The sequence below is a fragment of the Sapajus apella genome, unplaced genomic scaffold, assembly GCF_009761245.1.
Source record: "Sapajus apella isolate SASKATOON/1434 unplaced genomic scaffold, GSC_monkey_1.0 scaffold8, whole genome shotgun sequence".
Lineage (NCBI taxonomy): Eukaryota > Metazoa > Chordata > Mammalia > Primates > Cebidae > Sapajus > Sapajus apella.
The window spans coordinates 11893743-11910605 of record NW_022436948.1 but is presented as its reverse complement, the minus strand read 5'-3'; the positions used below and the strand labels follow the sequence as shown (position 1 = coordinate 11910605).

At 44.3% G+C, this 16863-nt stretch overlaps 2 long non-coding RNA genes across 2 annotated transcripts; one reads left to right on the top strand and one right to left on the bottom strand.

Annotated features, from left to right (window-relative positions):
- Positions 1-321: 321 nt before the first annotated feature.
- LOC116550580 lies at positions 322-15864 on the top strand. The gene is made up of 3 exons (XR_004268491.1): positions 322-1409; positions 9034-9242; positions 15091-15864. It is a non-coding gene; the product is annotated as an uncharacterized LOC116550580 (long non-coding RNA).
- Positions 13011-13850, bottom strand: LOC116550581. Its single transcript, XR_004268492.1, has 2 exons — positions 13812-13850; positions 13011-13259 (listed from the first exon to the last, which is right to left on the bottom strand). It is a non-coding gene; the product is annotated as an uncharacterized LOC116550581 (long non-coding RNA).
- Positions 15865-16863: the final 999 nt, after the last annotated feature.

The window sequence follows — 16863 nt, the reverse complement described above, 5'->3', positions numbered from 1 at the left end:
CCTCCACGACACAAACGACAGCTTCCTGGAGCACTGATGGTTGCCAGGCGGCTGACGGCGCGGAGAACCTGGCTCATGTTTACCTGTTCCTGCATCCATTACTCACCTCTTCCCACACGCCCCCGCACTTGCACACAAAGCCACAGAGTGGCTTAAAAAAAAAAAGAAAGAAAGAAAAGCCTCCCCTCAACCCTATTCTAAAATGTCAAGTGTTTCGGTTTTGAGAAAAAAGCAGGCTGAAGAAACCATGACTCATGACATGGGCTGACAAACAACGATCTGAAGGTATGCTGGTGAGTCACCGCGGAGCTCTGCCTTTGTGTTGTGGCGAGGGAGGGCCGGGGCTGGAAGGAGCGTCATGGGACCAGCCAGTAAAATTCCACTACTCTCCGAGGCCGATTGGGAGGCAATTTAAAAACCCTGGGCTTTTTCCAGCCCCAGTGTTGTGGATGACTCTGTGTCCCCTCAGGTATGTCGATCTGTATGGGAAATCAGGAAGAATGATTATTAATAACTGGAAAAAAAAACCCCTATTATTATCTTTCCATGCCCAATGCCATGCTGAACCCGCCCTGCCTGCTTCTGCAAGCCAGCGAGGCTGCTGGATTTTCTGGAAGGGTATTGGGTTGCTAAGCAACAGCGCTGGCAGCACCCATCATGCCCAGCAATGTCAGCGCCTGAGTGTGGCCTGCAGAGCACACTTGCTCCCCTCCCCCTCGCCTCTCTCGACCTCCTCCCCCATGAGAACGTTCATTTGCATCTCAGGGACAGGAGCTGTGCCAGGTGATTCTGTGTATAAAACAGCGCAGCGCAGCCCCTGAAGCGCAGATATTGTTTGGGGTTGCAAGGCAGTGCCTGTGATGCGGTTGAAAACAGACTCATTTGTGTTCACTCCCCACGTAAGGAGTGTCGGCTTCACTTAAAAGCCGGTGCATCAAACACTCCTTTCTAATACGTCCCGGTGTGCTCCGCCTTTAAGTGTTTTCTTCCTGTCTGCCCGTCCAGCATCTCATTTATGCCCCATTTTGTCCCTCTCTCTCCTTCCCTTTGTTCTGTGGTCTCCTGGGTGACGGAGTTAGTGTTTGTGTGTAGGGACGTGTGGAGAAGAGGGAGGCGGGTTTTAGAGGTGAGAGGGCCCTGTGGCTAACGGTGGGAGGCCGCTGTTGACAAGGCCTGTGCTGTGGCAGTTTTGCTGCGGAAGTGGCCATTCTTCTGGGCAGGACTCCACCCGAGCACCATCTATCGGTCCCTTTCACTTCCTGTGAAGAGGCAGCGGGCTTCGCGAGCTGGGGAAGTCCCAGGGGCGGCCTTCGGGGTTGACAGACCTGGACCCAAACCCTTTCTCTTCCCCTAACCCGCTTTGGCATCTTGGCAAGTGACTGTCCCCATTTCTGAAAAGGATGTTCACAGTAAGAGTCTGGCTGGGTTGCTGGGAAGGCCGAGTGTGGTCATGCATCGCTATGGGGGGCCATGGTGCTTATTCAATGGCAGATGTTATCGGGACGGAGTAAGTCCCAGTAGGAAGGGCCTTTAAGATGTCATCTAGTTCCGCCTAGCAGGGACGGGAACTGTCATTCCTCACTCTCCCTGCGGAGAATCAGGGCGGGCTCCGGGTGGGTGGCGGAAGGCTGCACAGAGGTGAGCCTCCAGGGTAGGGTTGGGCCTCAGCCTGCCAGTGTTGGGACTACAGGCGCGAGCCCCTCATCTAGTCTAGACTGAGCTCCTGAACAGGAAATGTGCGGCATGCCTTCTTTGAAGGTGACTTTCTTATTCTGAGTTTTAAACCGCAGCTACTGAAGATGGTTATTGCCTGTGGAACGCATTCCATTGCCTCTCAGAGAAACCATTCCTCCTTAAGGAAGACTGGGGCCACTCCTGGTCTGGCATTCCCAGGGAAGGAAGAGCCAAGCGGATGCCCCTCCCCCCCAGCCCAAGGCAGCCGTGTCCTATGGTCCAGTTGGGGACCCCGCTCTTTAGGAGGCAGAGAGGGGAACAGGGGGATTGGTCCAGGTTTGTGTGGGTCAGAGCGACGCACGTGAGAATAGTTACAGTAGTTGCTGGGCAAAGTCAATGGGAAGGAGACAGAAAGGCCAAGGCATGCAGGAGACCCCAGCTACAAGGACAGGGAGAGGGTCACCTTGGTGGACAAGAAGGGGGAAATGAGGAGGGGCTCTTGGTGATCCTGCCAAGAAGGCGTTCTGTGAACCCCTCCTGTTGAGACACCCACCGAAGGGTCCACTGAGACACCAAAGCAAGAAGCGTGGATAGGGTTCTCCAGGGGCAGCGCCTGGCATGCACTGGAGGTGATGTGGAGTCTGGGATCAGTGACAAAAGACTCACGTCTAGAACCGTGGTCAAGGACATGAGCCAGATTTTCTGGGGCTCAGTCCTGGCTCTGTCACTTAACTGTGTCACTTGGAGCAAGTCACATACCTCTTGCAGTCTCAGTGGCTCATCAGAAAAATGGGGATTATATATATAATGTATAAATAAAATCATATACTTATTTATAACATATGTGTATATATAATTATATATGATTATAATAATCACAAATGGGGTTATATATAATATATAATTATACCTTAATTTACAATATTTATTTATTTTGAGACAGAGTCTTGCTCTGTCACCCAGGCTGGAGTGCAGTGGTGTGATCTCAGCTCACTGCAACCTCCACCTCCTGGGTTCAAGTGATTATTCTGCCTCAGCCTCCTGAGTAGCTGGGATTATAGGCATGCACCACCATGCCCAGGTAATTTTCTGTATTTTTTTTCTAGTAGAGACAGGGTTTCACCATTTTGGCCAGGCTGGTCTCGAACTCCTGACCTCGTGATCTGCCTGCCTCAGCCTCCCAAAGTGCTGGGATTACAGGCATGAGCCGCAGCACCCAGCCTATATTTATTTATAATATATGTATGTGTGTATCTATCTCTATCTTTAGGGTCATTTGGAGAATTAAATGAACTAACCTATGTAAAGCTCTGGGTACTGTGCCTGGCATGTAGGATACTTCATAACTGTCACCTCTTTTTGTTGTTGTGACCTGAGCATCTCTCTGTTCACCAGCCCTTGTTCCTTAGCCACAGGTTGAAGATGACAGTAGCCCCTAAGGAACCTCAGTTCTATCCCCAAATGTGAAAGCCTTTTTACTTAACCGCAAAGAAGTGGTCAGCAGAAAACTCGTCATTCCGGACTCTGGGGCCATGCACAGCCCTCAGGAGGAGCTACTGTTTTCTCTGCCTGTTAACATGTGTCCTGGGGCCTCGTGGGCTATTTGAAAATTAGGACACAAGAAGTCCAAGCATCACCTGGTGATCAAACGGATTCCTCTATCAGAGAGAGGTATGACCTTGAAGGGCATCCATCCAGGAGCCAGGGGCAAAGCAGAAGGTGGGAGGGACTCTCCAGGATCGACCCTCTCAGCACATCTCAGTCAGGGGTATCTGACAGCCTGGATTCCAGCCCTGCCCAAAGCAACCCAGAGACCTGATGGAGGTGGACAGCTGCTCAGCTGGGTGATGGGAGGCTCCAGAAATAGTTGTCAACCTCATCGAACTGGAGATGGGCTCTTAGGACAGCCAGGGTGCTGATTTCCAGCCAGGCGGGGCATGGGTTCTCCAGTGGGACCTGGACAGGGTTCACTGCAGCCTCTCAGCAGATGAACTAGGGAAGAGACACCACCCCAACCATGCTCCCCCCACCCTTGGGTGTTCAGTGAAAGTATCTTCTCTTTTCCTCTCTGCTTTCTCCCCTTTACAACACATATTATCTTTAGTCTGCAAAACCAGGGCCAGGAAGAATCTTCACAGCTAGATGGGGCCATGAAAAGATGATGAGGCATATCAGGAACTATGTAACCTCGTAATACTTGTGCAGCAAAACCTCCTGACATGCTGAATGAACAATCACATGCAGCCTCTTCAGTGTAAAACCGAGCTTATAAGAAAGTAAAGCAAATCTCTAGGGGCCAAATGAAGAGGGAACTGGAAGTCAGAGCTTCAAGTACGTGACTAATATGGTGTATCCCTTAGGGATGGGGGTGTTCCAGCTGGTTTTGGTAACCAGGGTTTGAAAGTTCATGTAGGACATTTGTATGGCTCTCAGTTTTTGGATATTGGTGAATAGTGCTGCTTAGAACATTCTGGTGTGTGAGTTTTTGTTGAACATAAGATATTTATGTTGGACAAATATTTAAGAGAAAAATTATGTATAAACTCAGATTTGGAGAATACTGCTGAACAGTTTTTCAAAGTGGTTGTTCATTTTAAATAATTAGAGTTATTTAGCATATGGGCCAAACACTGTGGCTCACATCTGTAATCCCAACACTTTGGGAAGCCAAGGTAGGAGGATCGCTTGAGGCCAGGAGTTTGAGACCATCCTGGGTAATATAGTGAAACCCCATCTCTGCAAAAAATTAAAATGTTAGCTGGGTTTGGTGGTATGCACCTGTACTTCCAGCTATGCGGAAAGCTGAGATAGGAGGATCACTTGAGTCCAGGAGATGGAGTCTGCAGTGAGCTGTGATTATGCCAATGCACTCCAGCCTAGGCAACAAAGCGAGACTCTGCCTCAAAAAAAAAAAAAAAAAAAAAAATTCCAACTGCAATGACAACAATGTAGGAGCATTCTAATTACTCTGCATCCTCCCAAGCAATTTGTGTTGTTTTTTCCTCAGGCTTATATTAATCACTCTGGTTGGATTTGCATTTCCAGGATGATGAATGAGAGTGTACTTTCTCCTATGTATTGTGGGAATTTGATACATGCTCTTATAAAGTGTCTGTTCAAGTATTTTGCTCATTTTTTTTCTAGTGGGTCATCTGTATTTTTCTTACTGATTTATATTTCTTTATATACTTGAAATTCTTGTGACCATAAATATATTGCAAATACCTTCTCCCATTCTTTAGCTTGCTTTTTCACTTTTTTTTTTGTAAAATTATTCTTCTTTGAGACAGAGTCTCACTCTGTTGCCCAGGCTGGAGTGCAATGGTGAGATCTCGACTCACTGCAACCTCTGCCTCCTGGGTTCAAGTGATTCTCCTGCCTCAGCCTCCCGAGTAGCTGGGATGCCCACTACCATGCCTAGTTAATTTTTTTGTATTTTTAGTAGAGATAGGGTTTCACTATGTTGGCCAGGCTGGTCTCAAACTCCTGACCTCAGGTGATCTACCTGCCTTGGCCTCCCAAAGTGCTGGGATAACATGCATGAGCCACCATGCCCGGACTCACTCTATTAATGATGCTTTTGATAAGCAGTTGTCCTTTAATTTATTTAAGGTCAATTCTCTTATTTTTTTTATAGTTATTACTTTGTGTGACTTATTTAAGAAATATTTGCCTAGTCCAAAATCATATATGTTCCTATGATTTCTTTTAGAGGTTTTCTTTTTATATTTTTCAAATTTAGAACTATAATCCATCTCGAATTCTTTTTTTGTGTATATAGTTTTTAAAAATATATAGAGACTGATATTAATTTTTTTACATCTAGATAGCCAACGGACCCAACACTATTTATTCAAAATAATATTATCTCTCTTATTGTGTTGCATTGTTATCCTTGCTGTAAATCAAGTGACCGTATATCTATAGGTCAGTTTCTGGAGGTTGGGAAGTTCAAAATCAAGGTACCAGCTAATTTGGTTGGCTAGGCATGATGGCTCATGGCCTGAAGTCCCAGCTGCTTGGGAGGATGGTGTGAGAGGACTGCTTGAGCCTAGGAGCTTGAGGCCAACCTGAGCACCACAGTGAGACCCTGTCTCAAAAAAAAAAAAAAAGATTGTTAGAATAGGTTAAACACACACACACACATGCACACACAATCTAGTATTCTAGTATGCGTGTTGTTTATGAGAGTGATACAGAAAGGTTGAAAATACATACCGGGGAATACTAATCAAAAGAAAGCTAGTTCAGCTATAGTAATAACAGCCAAAATGGACTTTTTAATACAAGTATAAAGCACTTTAAAGAGAAAAAGTCACTACATATGATAAAAGGAGCCGTTCATTAAGATACATTCACCTCCCTTGTACCTAACAAGATCACCTTAAAACATATATAGCAAAAATTTACATAATTAGGAGGAAAAATAGACAAGTCCATCCTCATAGTGAGAGCTTTTAACATACCTCTCATAGTAATTGATAAACCAAGAAGACAGAAAATTAGTTTGATTATGGAACATATGAACAGTATAAGAAACTTGAACAATAATTATATTTATAATTTTACACCCAACTATTAGAAACTAGGCCAGGTGCAGTGGTTCACGTCTGTTAATCCCAGCACTTTGGGAGCTCAAGGCAGGCAGGTCTCTTGAGGTCAGGAGTTTGAGACCAGCCTGGCCAACATGGCAAAATTCCATCTTTACTAAAAATACAGAAATTAGCTGGGTGTGGTGGGCACCTGTAATCTCAGCTGTTAAACCCATTCTTGTGCCTCAGCCTCTCACGCCTCTGTAGCTCTGTAGTGATTACTTTTTTAAGATGGAGTCTTGCTCTGTTATGCGGCTGAAGTGCAGTGGCCCAATCTCAGCTCACTGCAATCTCCACTTCCCGGGTTCAAGCGATTCCCCTGCCTCAGGCTCTCGAGTAGCTGGGACTACAGGCACTTGCCACCATACCCACTAATTTTTGTTTTTGGCATAGATGGGGTTTCGCCATGTTGGTCAGGATGGTCTCAATCTCCTGACCTCATGATCCACCCACCTCGGCCTCCCAAAGTGCTGAGATTATAGATGTGAGCCACCATGCATGGCCGCTCTGTAGCGATTCTTGTGTCTCAGCCTCTTGTGCCTCAGATTCTCATGCCTCTGTAGCTGGAATTATAGGCATGCACCATTATGCCTGGCTAACTTTTTGTATTTTTGGTAGAGATGGGGTTTTGCCATGTTGGCCAGGCTGGTCTTGAATTTCTGAGCTGAGGCAATCCACCTACTTCGATCTCCCAAAGTGCTATAATTACAGATGTGAGCCACTGAGCCTGGCCTAAAAGAGAGGATTTTGATTGTCCATAACACAAAGAAATGATAAATGTTCGAGGTGATGGTAAGGAAATTATGTCCAGACACATCACACACTGTTGAAAACCAGATACAATGGAAAAATCTTGAAAGCAGCCAGTAATAATTAACTCATTATATATAGGAGAACAGTGATTCATATGACTGAGTATTTTTCACCAGAAACCATGGTGATTACGCTGATTTGATCATTGTACATTATATACATGTAACAAAATATCACTCTGTGTTCCATAAATATGCACAATTATTGCATATCAACTAAAAATAAAAGAAAAAATATCAATGCCATTTAGATGGGCATAGATCTTTGGATGCCTGGCTCCAAACTGATGTCTCATCTTTTTCCCTCTAGTCCCTTATGACTAGACTGATGTGGGGCCAGAGCTTAGGATCTGGAATCAGACTACCTAAACTCAAATTCTACTTCTTACCTGGTGATCAGGTCCAAAGGACTTTAACTTTCTTAAACCTCAGAAAACTTCAACTGTAAAATAAGTATAACATTACCTAAGGGTTTATTTTGAGGAATAAATGTAATATTGTATCTAAGTAATGGCAAAATGCTTGGCACACAGGAATTGTTCCATGAACACGAGCTGTTATTAGCTAGACTGATTCGCCTGGCTGAGCCACTCATTCCACTGTAGGTCATCCTAATTCCTTGCCTTTTACTACCAACAAAACAAAGATTGCAACATATTAATGGCTGGCAAAATCAATTGAGTTTATTGTGACCAGCATTAAAAAACTGTAATGAAATGATACACAACAGAATAGAATGGATTGGAATTTAACAGAATTGAAAAGAACAGAATAGAATAGTGTTGGAAATAGATGTTGGAAATAGATGCTCAGTGCTGCAAAGAAAAATTAGCACTGAGACAAAGGATTTTTCAGCAATACAATTTTTACTTCCTGGACTGCAGGAAGGTTACCCTTGCTAGCCATTGTTCCATGAAAGTACAATGAACAAAGGAAAAACACACAAATTTATCCCTTACACATTTGGGGTCGTCCTTACTGCTGAGTCTGATCTCCATTGGTTGGAGTCAGACATCACAATCTAAACTAAAACCTGATTGGCTAACAACTTAAAACTTTTTTTAAACAGGTAAAAGCAATGAAGACCTGGCATATGCCTGTCCAGCACAGATATCGTGGTTAAAGTACCAGGACATAGAATATACTACATGCCTGTAAGCATGGCATGTTTAACAGCTACATAGGATAGGGCTTAACAAAGTTATTAGCACACTTATTCTTTAACAAGAAAGGAAACTTTAAAAGGAACTTTTCTACTTTCCACAAATAGCATTTTTAAAAAAGTGAATCATGGATAGTTAGGGTAACGATTGTTTCAGTGTGTGGGTATAAACATATTTATTATTGTGAGTTTTGGACAAAAGAAGCTTGAGAAACACTGGTTTCCATGATTCCTTTTGCCTTGAATAATAAAGCTTAGTGTCACCTGCCAGTGAATTTTCAACAGCTCGTTGGAGCCCCACTTCCTTGAAAAGTTTTCACATGATTTTCCTTGGCCAGAATGCAAAACCTATGGAAACCATGAGTGGGTTTTAAACTAAGGAGTGATAAAATGTGATTTACATTCTAAGAACAGGTGCTTCTGTGAAGAGGAAGCCTCGGGAGGGAGTGAGAGTAGAAGGGAGCCCACCTGTGGTCATCTGAGCAACAGCAGAAGAACCTGGGCTACTGGAGTAGCGTTGGTGAGAAACAGGTTGATTTGAAGGTCATTCTGCAGGTAGAATGGACAGGTGAATTCTGTGAGATCCCCTGGGGTCCACTGAGCTCAGCTGCTCAGGCTCAGCTCTTTCTGTGGCTTCTTCTTGGTCAGCCTGCCCCCATTCCTCCTTGGAGGCCCATGCCACTCCCTACATTCAGAGTCCACTTTCTGATGCCCTCTTTCAGCTCTTTGCCTGCACTCATTTGTGACTGCCTGGTACTGCTAGAAAGCCTCTGTTTGTGTCTCATCTCTCCAGGTGGACTGGAGATCCTGGGGGTCCTTTCCTTTGTGGAGGTTATCAATATCAGAATGGAGTCACTTATGTCAAACCCTAACAAAATGAAGGCGAAGGCCATGAAGAACAAGGCTACGTGCATATATGCCTGCAACAGGACTTGTCACAAGGAATCCCTGCACATATGACAGGGACTATGCCAGGAACTCCTCAAATATACAGGATTTGAGGTAAGCCATTTGCTCAAGGCCAATTGCCCAACAATGGCAGCCTCCACCAATGAGACATTGCCAACTCCTGTCATCAGCAGTCTCTGTTTCCAAACAACTTATGTGGAATTCTTCTTTTTTTTGTCTTTAAAAGTTTTCCTTAGCCCCAATCTCTTTGGATACATCCATGATTCATTATAGCACATGTTGCCCAGGTTGTAATCCCCTGCAATTCCCAAATAAGCTCTTTCTGTGGAGATCCTATCTCTCTCTGTCATTATTTAGGTTGACATCTTTTATGTCTTGCATTGCTGTTGATGACACCCAGATTTGTACCTCCTGCTTGGACGTCCCCACCCCCAACTCCAAAATTCCTATCTCTGTCTACTCGGTACCTCTACTTGAACCACTGAGAGGCATCTCAGACTTAAAGTGCCCCAAAATGATCTCCTGTGATGCCCCCAAAACTGCTCCTCCCCACTACTTCCCCCTCTCAGCCAGCGGCAGCAGATTTATTTTTCTTTGGGCTTTATTCAATCCCCCAACCTTGGAGCGATTCTTGACCCCTCTCTATTGCCCACACACCATATTCAGTGTGTTGGCAAATCCTTTGACCTTGCCGTCCAAAGACATCCAGAATCTGCTCACTTCTCACCACCTCCCTGTCTCACTCTGTATCAGGCCACCCTGTGTGTCACTTGCATAATCGCAGGAGCCTTGGGGATTGAGTCCTCCAGACCTTCTACCTCTTTGACTTCATCTTGTGCTACTCCAAGCCCCGTGCTCTTCCTTGGACATACCTGGCATGCTCCTGGCAGAGCCTTTGCACTCGCTGTTCCCTTTGTTGGGAAGTCTTTCCCCAGATATCTGCTCAGCCCCTTCCTTGTCTCTTTCCGTTCTCACTCAGATTCTCCTTCTCGGTGAAGCCTTTCTGGTCATCCTCATTAAAATCAAATAACCCCACCCCTCTGCTCCCTCACCCATTTTCCTCATTCATTTCCCCACTAGTACTAATCACTCTCCAACATTCTCTATATTTTTTCTGATATATTTATTTATATTTCTTGTATAAACAAAATGATTTGTTTTATTGTCTATCTCTTCTTGCTAGAATGTAAACTCCACAAGGGTAGGAGTGCTTGCTTATTTTGTCACCATTGTGTCCCTGGCTCCTAAAATGCTGACAGTGTGGCCAGCTACATGCCCTCTTCTCTCTGTTTTTTGAAATCCTTAGTAAGTTGTGGACAAGACTCTCCCCTTTCATTTTATGCTAGACCTGGCAAATTATGGCGCGGGTTCTGACTTCCAGGCACAATAAGTAATCTATTGAATGAATGTAGAATGTGGTGGTTTTCAAATGTAGAATGTGGTGAGATAGGAGGTTGCTGACTGGTTGACTGAATGGAGGGAGGGGTGATTATTTATTCATGCATTCATTCACTCATTAATTGACTAACATTCAACAAATATTTACCTGTATCCTTAGGGATTAAATTTCTGTCCACCGATGGTGAGCCTCATGCATCGTGTTGTGCCCTCCACTGATTTGAGAGATTTTAGGAAGACAATACCCTGTGATGTAGGTTTGATCATCTCCACTGCCAGATGAGGATACTGAGAAGTTAAGGCATTGCCTGAGGTCACGTGGCTAGTAGAAGCCACAGGCAGGATTATGCCATGGCTGGCCAGGCTGAGCTGTGAGGGCAGCTCCTGTACTCTCGGCCTCCTCCTTCAGAATCCCTCCTCCTCACTCCCCATTCGTGGGCTGCTTCTCCCAGGATCAGGCAGCCTCTGCCCACCTTTTCTCACTTCACTCTTTCTCCTTGCAGAATTAGAAAGAATTGGCTCTCAGCTATTTGTTTCTTACTGTGGAGTTATCCATGTGTCACCTCTTGCAGGCAGAATTACATTCTGAAGGCATCTCTAACTGAGGTTGCTCCATGGGCAAGAACTCTTAGACCCCAGGAAGCAGATGTTAAGGCTCTGGAGTGAGGCAGGAACCCCAAAGCCCTGATGATACACCAAGTAGGCACCCCCAAACCTGCTTACACTTCAGCCCAGGCCCCCAGTATAGAGATGGAAAAATAGTCCCACTTTTGGTCATAGAGTCTAGAAAATTGTGAAATCCTGGGGAAATCCATTTTGAGTAATACCTTTTAGAAGAAGAAAAAGTGGAATTAGTTTATCATAGCATGGGTTTTGTTAGACAAAGATGGCAATTCAGGTGGAAACATAAATTTAACAACTCTTTAAATATGCATAGCTGACATCTCATAGAGTGGGGCTGGTGACTAAGCCAGAAGTTACTGTCTGCATCCTTGGCAACTTCCAAATAAAAATGAGGACCAGACCTTAGTTAAGAAATGCATGAAAAACCTCTGCCATAGGAGCCGTGTAAAAAGATGGCGATTCCAAATATTTAACCTTAGCATTTGTCTTTGTGGTTTCATTTGAAAATGGTGGGCTGCCTGAAATTCTCAGAACTTAGAAAACTCTTCAGCTTTTGTTTGTTTGTTTGTTTTGAGACAGGGTCTTACTCTGTTGCCCAGGCTGGAGTGCGGTGGTGCAATCATAGCTCCCTGCAGCTTTGCACTTCTGGCCTCAAGGTATCCTCTGGAATACCTGGGACTACAGGTGCATGCCACCGTGCTAACTTTTACAATTTTTTGTAGAGCTAAGGGTCTTACTGTGTTGCCCAAGCTGGTCTTGAGCTCCTGGCCTCAAGAGATACTCCCACCCTAGCCTCCCAAAGTGCTGGGATTATAGGTGGGAGGCACTATGCCCAGTCAAAACTCTATGCACTGAAATAACAAATACAATAAACAGGTAAAAAATAGATAATAAATATAATAAATACACAAATATATAAATATAATATTCTATATGTAAAATCATAGTACTTTATATATGAATATTGTATATATAAAGTATATACTATATAAAATCAGAAATAAACATAAGAAATGTAAGTATTGAAATTACATTGTGAGCTTGCTTTTTGTACTCAGACCTTTCCCACAGTACTAGGATGGTTTCGTTGGCAAGTAAAAGAAACTGAACCCAAGCCAGCTTAGGACTTCAGGAAAATTGATTGATTGAATAAATGATTGATTGTTTCTGTGATTGAACACACTGCCTCACCTCTAGGCCTCCCTGGCTTGATGCCCAGAGGGGTGAAAGGTGCTTCTCTCTTCTTCCAGCAGTTGCACGATGAGCTCAGGCTGGCCTTACTTGGACACATGCCCCTCCCTTGGGCTTCTGAGTTAGCAGGAGGGATGGGGGGCTGATTAGACAGACCTCGAGGGAGCCAGACACTGTGACTGAACCCCCCAGAATCAATACCGTCAGCGTTGGGGAGAAGCAGCTCCCCACAAAACAGGAAAAAGAAACAGTAATTGCCTATAATCTTGCTTTTCTTTCCATGCTGGTAAGAGACACTTTCCCTGAGACTGATAGAAATCACCATGTTATAAAGAACTAGTACTCTCTCTTAGCTGTTTTCATAATTCCAGGTGTTGTGTGTTCCAGTCAAAGGCTCAAGAAAAGAAAAATTTCCCAAGAGAGAGGATCAACTTCTTCTTTATTTTGGGAACAGTCAGTAAAACGTGGTCTCTGGACTCAGGCTAACCTAGATTTCAATGCTGCCTCTCCTGTGGAGTGTAGGAACTTGGGAACGTAGGTCTGGTTGCCCTTCACTTTCCCCATTTGTAAAACAGAGATAAAATTTCACCCCTCTTAGTTTTATGGTAGGGATTAGATAAAATAACATGTATTCCCAAATAGCACAGGTCTCGGTAGATTTCCTTTTATTTACTTTCTCCTTCAAATACCCACTGGGTAATTTTTTACCCCTTTAGAAGCCTTGGAAAAGCAGTGATATCAGATGCATTGCCTTATCTTATCACCTGTCGCATTCATTATGCTGAAATCATCCATTTAAGTCTCTCTCTCTCTTTTATTTTCCATCAGGCGGCTGGTTCCTTGAGATCCAGGGCCCTGTGTTATCCATTTTTACGTCCCCAGTGTCAAACTTAATGCCTAGGAACACAATAGGAATTCAATCAGTGCGGAGCTGCTGAACTATTGAACCACGTGGTACAGCTTTGGAGGGTGACCGATCGATGTTGCCTTTAGAAAAGTAAGACTGGTGGATTACACACACACGGAGCCAAGTTAGGCTATTTTCTGGAATTTGTTTAACCCGGGGTATGTATTTATCTGGACCTCAAAGGGAATGTTGATGTGACCATGGCATCTTACAGGGAAATGGCAAGACAGGGAAGAGGTAACAGGTAGTTACGCTGCTGGGTTGGGATCTTCACTCTACCGCCTACTTGCTTGTGGAATCTTGAGCAAGTTTTTTGATATATTTCTACTGCAGTTTTCTCATCTTTAAAATAGTACAGCAATAATACCAACCACACAGGACTATTGGGATAATTAAATGAGACAATATTAAAAAGAGCCACTGCCAGCCGGGCATGGTGGCTCATGCCTGTAGTCCCAGCATTTTGGGAAGCTGAAGCAGTTGGATCACTAGAACTCAGGAGTCTGAGACACCCATCTCTACAAAAATATGAAAAAAATTACCTGGGCATGGTTGGCATTTGCATGTAGTCTCAGCTACTCGGGAGGCTGAGGTGGGAGAATCACTTGAACCTGGGAAACAGAGGTTGCAATGAGCCATGATTGTGCCACTGAACTCCAGCCTGAGACCCTGTTTCAAAGAAAAAAAAAAGCCACTGCCTTAATACGTCAACATATAATATGGAAGGGTCGCTGAGCGGGGGCCACAGGTTTGCTTGGTAGGCACTGTGTTTGTAGGAGTACAGTCTTAGCTGCTGTAACAAAGAGACTCCAAAATACAGTGACTTACCAAGAGAGAAGTTGATGTTCCCATGTCACAGTCTCGAGGTCAGCAGGCCCTGACCTGGGGCAGCTCAATGTCCTTAATACATGCTTTCCATCTCTGTGTCTAAGGAGATCCCTCGATTCTTGTTCTCTCCTCCAGCAGTGGAAAGGTAGAAAGGGACTCGGTGTGGGGGTTGATGATACTATCAATTTTTTGAGGGCAAGATCAAGGTGTGACCCGTATCATTTTTGCTGCCTTTACCCAGTCACATGACCATAGCTACTGCAAGGGAGGCTGGGAAATGTAGTCTTTGGCTAGGCAGCCAAGTTGCCAGCTAAAATTTATACTAGAGAAGTATAGAAAAAGAAAAATTGGGATACATCTGCCATAGCGACTCAGGACCTCATGTAAAAAGGCAAGAGTGCTAGTTACCTCTCAAAAGGGCTCTTTGCTGGGTTCCCTTGGCAGCAAGTGCATGGTACAAAATCTAACTTCCCATGAACTAGAAAGGAATTCAGGAAATGATTCAGGCTCCCTGGCTGACTCAAACACTCAGGATCCTGGAGAGAAAAGTAGCCATACACCCATTTGGGGCTTGGGGTTTAGTTTATAATAATAATAATGACTTTGGCACAGAAAACTTCCTGAGGGTTAATGAATGACTGGCTTGGATTAATAGCCCAAATCACTGCTGAAGTCTATCAACTCCTTCCAGCTTCATATTAATCTACAGGAAATTCTTTATATACCCAGCCATTACTGCTTGAATCTCACAAAATAAAAATGAATGGATGTTTCATTAGAACTTGGAAAAAACCTTGATCACCATTGTGGGTGGCCACCATGCTATTATTATTATTTTTTTCCAGGCACATTTTCTGCATTTCCTCTGGTTCTCTTTCTGGCTTCAATTTGCTGCAGTGGCAACAGCAGCAGCTGGCCCTCTAGACTAACATCTCCTTGCTATTTATAGTGTACTTTTGCAACGCTCATTACTTCTTAACTTTGTCTTTCCAGATAGACTGGGAACTCCATGAGGTCCGAGACAACCTGAAGACTCCCACCTCACCAAAAACTGGCTACAGCAATCACTTAGTAACTATCTGTTGAATTGGACCTAATAGAATAGCTGCAGAATTTTAAACAAGTCACCATCAGTGGATTCCTCAAAGCAAACCCGGAAATCTCGACATGAGTCTGATTTGAGGCAGTACATTTTCAGCTCCTCAAAATGTGAACAGTTTCCCAAGAGAACAACTTGAAACAGAAAGGGGAGGATGTAGATGCGATTGTAGAAGATGATGTCTAAGGCCACCAATTGTCCACTGTGAAGATAAACCATGCATGGTTAGTTGCTGGTGACTCCCCTTCCTGTGGGGAGTCCCACTGCTTCCCTGGCCTGGGAGTTCTCTGCCAGTAGATGTTATTGACAAAATAAGCAAAGTCCCCTGATTCAGAGAATGAGAGTTTCTGATAGCTCTAGATTGCCTCTGCCATGCTATTTACACTCCTGCTTTATTGTCCAATACGAGTTCAACATCTATGAGGATTTGTCCAGTGCAAGTCCTGAAAGATATCACCAGCACACCTTGTCACTGTGCTGTCGTGATCTAGGCAGTACAATAATGTTGGCAGGACCCTGTTTAGGTGGAGGATGGCTACCTGGGCATCAAGAATCTTCTACTTTGATTCCACATTGATTCCTCAAAGTGGGCTTCAGACAACTCTTCACTACATCTTCCAATTAAAGCAGTTGATGGGCATCCTAGCTAGAGAAAAGTCCTGGGAGCAGTAGAGGTGTTAGTGGCTTTAAAACCAGGGGTGAAGATTGAGTTAGGAGGTTGGGCAGGAGAAGGAACAAAGGCTTAGAAAATGCTTGTTTCCTTCTATTGTTCTTGTGAGAGCTGATACGGGGATTTCAGTTTTGGGGGAGAGCCTTGGAAGATAATGAGGGAATTTAATCAATAGCGGGACCTTTCCAACTTACATTTCCCAGTGTTTGTTGGATGGTACGTTAAAGGTTCCCAAAACAGAAAGGAAAGCTTGGTGACACTAAGTTCTGGCATGCTGTCGTCTTCTGACTTGGGGTCTTGTGCTTCTGTTTTTCTATTTCTGACCAAGGACATGAAATGTGTTGTGACCTCTCAGATAATGCTATGGCATCATGTCCAAACAGTAACTAACCAGAGTGGAGTTTTCATATGTAAAAAAGTATTGACTAGTTCAGCAACAGGGAGGATTTCATGATAAACCGCTTTCTTAACAAAGGGACAGACACTTGTGGTTCTTTCATTGAGAGCTTTAAGGAAGTTAAGCGAAGCTCCGCTCTCTCCTTCAAGTAATGATGACCCATCAGATTGTGGTCATAACCAGCAGCATCTGAACCACCCCTAACCTCTCTGGGCCCCAGATTCCTTGTTAAGTGAGGTGCCTTCCCAGTTTACCATTCTAGGGGTTCCTGAGGAGCTAAAAATGAAGGAGAAAATGCAACGTGTACCAAGTAAGCAAGGGCTCAAGGCTGATCTCTGGAACAAAAGTGACCCCTGTCCATTAGAGTTGTGCTTGCCCTAGATTTCCTTTAGGAAATGCAGACATTGAACCCCAGCCTTCAAGACCTGAGCCCTGGCTTGTATCTATTCTATATGCTTTCTGTTATTTGATAAGTCTCACAAGGGACAGTCATTTTTTAATTTTTGTCGTTTGTTTTTTGAGAGACGGAGTCTCACTCTGTCTCCCAGGCTGGAGTGCAATGGTATGATCTTGGCTTACTGCAACCTCCACCTCCCAGGT